Source organism: Arabidopsis lyrata (assembly GCF_000004255.2).
Source record: "Arabidopsis lyrata subsp. lyrata unplaced genomic scaffold ARALYscaffold_4, whole genome shotgun sequence".
Classification (NCBI taxonomy): domain Eukaryota; kingdom Viridiplantae; phylum Streptophyta; class Magnoliopsida; order Brassicales; family Brassicaceae; genus Arabidopsis; species Arabidopsis lyrata.
Genome location: NW_003302552.1, coordinates 20,306,142 through 20,312,895, shown reverse-complemented (window position 1 = coordinate 20,312,895; position 6,754 = coordinate 20,306,142). Strand labels below are relative to the sequence as shown.

The 6,754-nt window shown below is 31.6% G+C and overlaps 1 protein-coding gene across 1 annotated transcript in view; it reads right to left on the bottom strand.

Annotated features, from left to right (window-relative positions):
• The window catches only part of LOC110229318 (trichohyalin-like), a 34,547-nt gene that overhangs the window by 18,017 nt on the left and 9,776 nt on the right, over positions 1 to 6,754 (bottom strand).

Below are 6,754 nucleotides of genomic sequence, written 5' to 3'. Positions count from 1 at the left end.
ATTATATTTCATTCTCTCAAAGTATAATAATTAAAATGGTCGTTCGTATATTTTATTTTTCAAAAAATGATCATATACATAAAAATCTATGTTTTTTTCTCTATCATTTGATATGCATTTTGTTTTATAATTTTTAAAATTTACATTACCGAACACTGTACAAATAATATATATACAGATATAAACCATTGTAGAGATATAGACCACTGTACAGATATAGACCACTGTACAGATATATACCACTGTACAGAAGACCACTGTACAGAAGAATGTCTGTACAGATATAAACCACTGTACAGATATAAACCATTGTACGGAAGACCACTGTACAAATACATATATAGACCACTATACAGATATAGACCAATGCTCATTAATGTTTGTAATGTAGTAATATTTACTATTCAAAATTGGAGAATTAGTCAGTTTGTACTGTACAGAAGAATGACTGTACAGAAGAATGACTGTACAGATATAAACTACTGTAAAGAGAGATACATCTGTACAGAAGGATACATCTGTACAGAAAGATACAGCTGTACAGAAGGATACATCTGTACAGAAAGATGTATGTGGAATGAAGATTTGAGCACAAATAATTATATGTTTAAGTCCACAAATAATTATAGAAAGATACAATCATTATATTTGTACATGTTTCTAGCTGGACGGATATATTTCCTTCCATATGTTTAAAACGAGTTCATTATTTTAAGTCCATTGAATCTCTCTCTCTTTCCTGTTTTTCAAAACCTATGAATACAAAAAATAATCCAGTCCATTGAACACAGGAAGCTTCTTCTTGTTGCAGCCTTCTTAGTTTTATGTTTCAAAACATCATTCATGAACCAATCTTCTCAAAACAAAACAGTTTCATCCTAAACACAAGCACAACTCCGATTCTGAAACATTCTAGAATGGTTACTAAAGTTTTAAAAACAAAACAGTTTATCCGTTCTAAAGTTTTAATGCTTGATGTCAACATAGATTATGTTCGATCACTCCAGAATCAAATCGAGGTTAGGCCATTTTACTCTTCAAAAATATCCATTAACTTTTTATATATAACAACCCAATGATAATATATATGTTAATAATTAAATGTCTTTCTGCTTTGCCTCGTGTTAATAATTAAATGTCTTCCTTCATCCTCTCCTAAAATTTAAAAAACAAATCCATTTTACTATGAGAAATCAAGTTTTGAGATTGAGCTCACAATATGATTATGACTCTCTTCAATGTTGAAATTTTTGTTAAACAGTCATATTCTTGGATGATTAGAACGCATATATAAATGAGTTGAAAGGTCTCCAAACCTAACAAGAATTACCATAGATATAAACAACAAAAAGCTTCTTCTGCCCTTTGGCTTCAAATATAGCTTCTGGAACAAAACCCTTGAACGTTAGAGAAGACAAAGCTTCCATATGTAAATCAAATAATCCAAATTAAGTACACTCAAAAAGGTTACTGGAGATGAATCAGAAACTTTGAACCCTAAATTCAATGAATTATACAATGAATTCCATAAATCCATAGCTAGATCCGATCAAACCCAGGAGCCTAATCAAATTAAATTAGCAAGAAATAGAGAGATCCACAATTTTTTTTATTTACCTGCTCCAATCAAATCTTCAACTCTCTCCACCACCAAAATTCTACCCAGAAAGCTACAAGTAGATCTTGGTCTCCGTAGATCTTGACACCGAGTCGTTGACAAGGAGAATCCCGACCGTTATTAGTACTGTAATCTCCTTTCCTATGCGCATGTTGAATCGTCAATGGAATCGGAGATTGAAAATTTTGCATAGGAATAGTCACAGTGAAGGTGTTTTTAAGGCATAAATTCAAATCACCTCTGAAGAACGGCAATGGAGTCGTCGGAGTCTCGGAGAAGATGAAGAGAATAAGAGTGAAAGAGATTTTAACCAAAAAAATAAGAGTGAAAAAAATAGAGTCTTTGTCTAAGCCCAGATCTAAAAAATGATGATCTTTACTTTAAAAATCAAAGATCCAAGAAAACATGGATTGTTCTTTTGTTATAATAAAATCTGAGAAGATGATAGAAGAATAAAAAAAAAAAGTTTGTTGTAATTGAGTTGGAGAAGACGATGGAAAGGGAAAAATAAATAAAGATTTGTTTTTTTTGTTTTTTTAAAAAAATAAAGACAATGGCATGGAGAGGTAAATAATCAGTTTTTTGGATGGTAAAAGGGTCAGTGGCAAAAAAAACTACAGCAGCAAATGATGAGTTTGCCAATTGTAAATAGTGTATGTACTGCTTTTCCAATTATCTTTGGAAAACGTACTATATTGCCAATTATCTCTAAAACTAAACATATATTGTTAGTTTATTAAGGATAACATTATTAGCTAGAAAACATAGAGTTAGTTTAACAATATAAGTATTAGTAATTTAGTACAGTATATTACTTGTTACCAATACGCATCCAGGATCCATACGCATGTGTATTGATTATCTTTTGCAATATGTGTTTTCATAATTAGCTTATTCTATAAAGTAAACTTTTGGAGATTAAAATAATTAATAGGCGTATATATAAGATATGTAGTTGTTAACAAAGAGTATGTATACGATATCGATATGTAATGTTTTTTCCTTACGTATGATAGTTTGGTTTAATTGTCTCCACAATTTTATACAGTCAGATTTCACTTTCATTATCATCAAAGTCTCGCCTCCATTTTTATCAAAAGAAAATAAAAAAGTCACGCCCCAATACTCTAATCCCAACCATCCATTAAGGTAGGTCCACGATGGACCCGGCTAACAAATTGTTAATTTTGATTTGATTTTGGAATTTTGTGTTACGTTGACGCTCTCTTTGATAAATATGTTGACATTTGGATCAGATAAAATGACAAGGGACAACGCAAACGGTGTCGTAGTCTCGCAGAGATGTTTTTCCATATTGTCCCGGTCGTATGTACTGACGTGGCTCTTTTTTTTTTTTTTATAACTTACTGACGTGGCTCATAAACGAAAGAAAAACGATACAAAAAATACATTGGGATGTTAAAATATCACTTCTTGGAGAAGTATTCTCTTTGGTAGAGATCTTCTTATCAAAGGTTTACAGAAAAGGGTTGGAAATGGTAATTCTATCAAGGTATGGTTGGAGCCTTGGTTAGAAGATGGTATTATGAGGATTCCATGGATTAAAAATTCCATTATTGACTTAGAACTTTCGGTCAACGACCTTATTGATTTTGAGAGAAGGGACTGGGATCCCCAAAAGCTTGATGAGCATTTCTTTCCAGATGATATTATCAAGATAAAGAGAAGAAAGCCTGTTGTTGACCTGGATGATTTTTTCGTGTGGAAACACAACAAGAATGGAGACTTTTCTGTTAAATCAGCCTATTGGTTAGCAAGTGAGATTAATAGGGCTGCGATCATATCTCAAGCTGATGTCCAGCCATCCATTAACACCTTAAAAGCTCAGGTATGGAAGCTCACCACCGATCCCAAGATTAAAGTCTTTCTTTGGAAAGCACTCAGTGGTGCTTTAGGGGTTACTGATCAGCTTCTGCATAGAGGAATGAAACTAGATGGTAGATGTCAAGCCTGTGGTTTTGAAGGAGAAAGTATTAACCATGTCTTGTTTGAATGTTCTGTTGCGAGACAAATCTGGGCTATTTCTGATTATCCTTCTCCTGAGAATGGCTTCAATAAGGGAGCTGTTTTCTCCAATATTCATCATCTCCTTGTTAATAAAGATAACAAGTCTTGGCCAAGCATTATTAGGAAGAGCTTTCCTTGGATTTTATGGCGAATCTGGAAAAATAGGAATCTTTTGTTCTTTGAGGGCAAATCTTTTGATGCTAGACAATCTGTGATAAAGATTCAAGAGGATGTTAATGAATGGTTTTCGGCTCAACGGGGGATGTTTTGGTGGAGCCCCCTGCCCGAGATTTGTTCTCTTCCACGGATGGCTTTGTTGCCTCAGCAGCCCAGTTTCATGCTCAGCTTGAACCATTACCAATCTGGAAACCTCCTCTTAGTGGTTGGCTGAAATGTAATGTTGGAGTGTCTTGGTCTAAAAGGAATAATCTGGCAGGTGGTGCCTGAGTTCTTAGGGATGATGGTGGGAGAGTCTTGTTACACAGCCGCAGATCTTTTATTGATGTTAACAACAAAGATCAGGCGGTTTTTTTGAGTGCTCTTTGGGCTTTGGAAAGTATGATTAGCCACAGATGCTCAAAAGTAGTCTTTGCCCTGCAGGATGTTTCTCTGATTGGTGTCATTTTGCGACCGATTGCTTGGCCTTCCTTCAGGTATGAGTCAATTGAGTTACTTCGCTGTTTGGGTCATTTTTTGGAGTGGAGTGTTGTCCTTGAGCTTCCACTAGCTAACAGAGGAGCCTATCTCTTGGCTCAAAGTGTAACGTCGGACTGTCGTCTCAATTCTTATGTTGCTTCGAGTTATCCTACTTGGTTATATGGCTTATTTGAATGTGAGAGATTAGCTTCCCCTGTCTAAGCTTTTTGTGATGTTTCTCGAATAGGTTGGTTTGTCTACTGCCTTATTCTTTTGTAAAGGCCATGTTCATATAAATGGCTTAGAATAGTAGTTTGTTTGGTTCTTGACCTTCTTTCGTCTGTGAAAATGGTCTTTTTTGTAAACCATCTTTATATTTATCCAGATGACAGAAAAAAAAGAAGTTAAAATATCACTTCTTTATGGCAACTAACATCACAAAGAAAACATGTGTCAAAAGTTTGTGTAATTAATGTTACCGATATACATAATATATCTACTATGCAGATTAAAGTTGTTTTTCTTGATTAAATTTAAATGTATAAATACGTAAGTTAATACGTGAATGGAAATCAAGGCTAGAAACCATATATGTAGAGAGACCTAACTATCTCTCGTGTCACAAGCTAGTTATTTCAAAACTATTGTATACTTTACTTAAATCTTTTCAAAAATATCTACTATACATTTTTGCAGCAGTTTTTGGGGTACCCAAATCGGGTCAAATTTGTTTAATTTTGACCCGGAAATCTTCAATCGGATCTTTCCTTAAATTTTGGCAAAATTAAAAAACGAAAATAATTAATAAAATCTAAAATATATATACTTTCTCAACTAATTACTATATTTAAACGCTTTATTTATGGTATATTCTCCACGATTTTTATAGATAAAGAAATCAAATATGATGATTTAATGCTAATATAACAAATTTGCACTAATTTCCTAAAATCTCTCTACCTAATTTAAACATAAATATATGATTCTTATTTCACTTTTATTTGATCTTATATTTATATTATTTTAAATTATTATAAAATATATAAATAGTTAGTAAATTTTAGTTTTTTTTTCTGCATATGTTACAATTCAAATTTTTTAAAACGGACATATATTACTCAATCGATGAATAAAAATATGTGTGTAATCTATATTAACATTTTTAAGAACAAATTGAGCATTTAATCATGTCGTTATTTTATTCAGACCCGAAATTGAGTCATTCGGATCTTTCTTTAATTTTTACAATTATCTAAAATGGGACAGTATATCACGGGTGAAATCCTAATTAGTATTTTAAGATACAATTATAAATTGTTTTTACGGGTTGGTCCAAAAACACACACTAATTTAAAAATATACATGGAAACTATTTGAAAGCAACTTTCAAATTAACTCGAATTATATGACATTTAAATAAAAGTGTTATTAAAAAAATAACAAAATGATGTTTAATTTCATTTTAGATTATATGGTTGGACGAGTTTGGGTCAATATTAATACGAGACAATATACCACAGGTGAAATCCTATAAATAACAAATCAAAATACAATTATACAATCTTAAACACTAAACAAAACAAATACAACTTAAAATTTTTTATTTTAGATACAACGCATGTGACCCGCGGTATACAACAAAAAATATTATACACAATAAATTCATCAATTTATAAAAATAAAAAAATTAAATAATTAACCCGCGGTGTACCGCAGGTCATATCCTAGTTTACTTAATAATAACACAATCAAGTTTTTAATGATTCTTCTCATCTTTATTTGCAGATGGAAAACAAGATTCTTAAGGAAATGGATTAGATACGAGCAGAGAGACTGAGAGAGCATAGTCGAGGATTAAATTCTATGTGTGTTAATTTCTCAGATGAGATTCTGAACACTCATAAACGAAAAGAACATGATAAATTCGTGTTATGATATAGTTAACAAAAAAAAAAAAAAAAAATCGTGTTATGATATTATTAAAGACTGCGGATACGTTTTAAAACAAAAATTGAAATCCTTTAATTAAGCAACATTTTAAGTTGATTTTTGGAACGTAATACACAAACCCAAATAGTTGATTTAGTTTTGATTTTTGGAACGTAATACACAAACCCAAATAGTTGATTTAGTTTTAGTTTTTATTTTTATAAGATATATATATATATATATATATATATAATGTTTAGTTTTTAGAGAAATTGTTAAAAATGCCCATTTTTCAATACCCCTTTTCAAAAATGCCCCCTTTGAGAGTCAATTTTTAAATTTGCCCTCTTTTAATTTTTAATGAGCATTTTACCCTTATTTGAAACAAAATTAGGTCCACAAAATACAAAATATTTTTTGGCGGGAAAAGTGATCCTACAATTTTCCCGCCAAAACACTTGTAAGAACCTATAAAATACCTTGTAAAATTTTCCCGTAGAAATTTTTCCCGCCAAAAATTTTTTATGAAGGAAAAGTTATTCC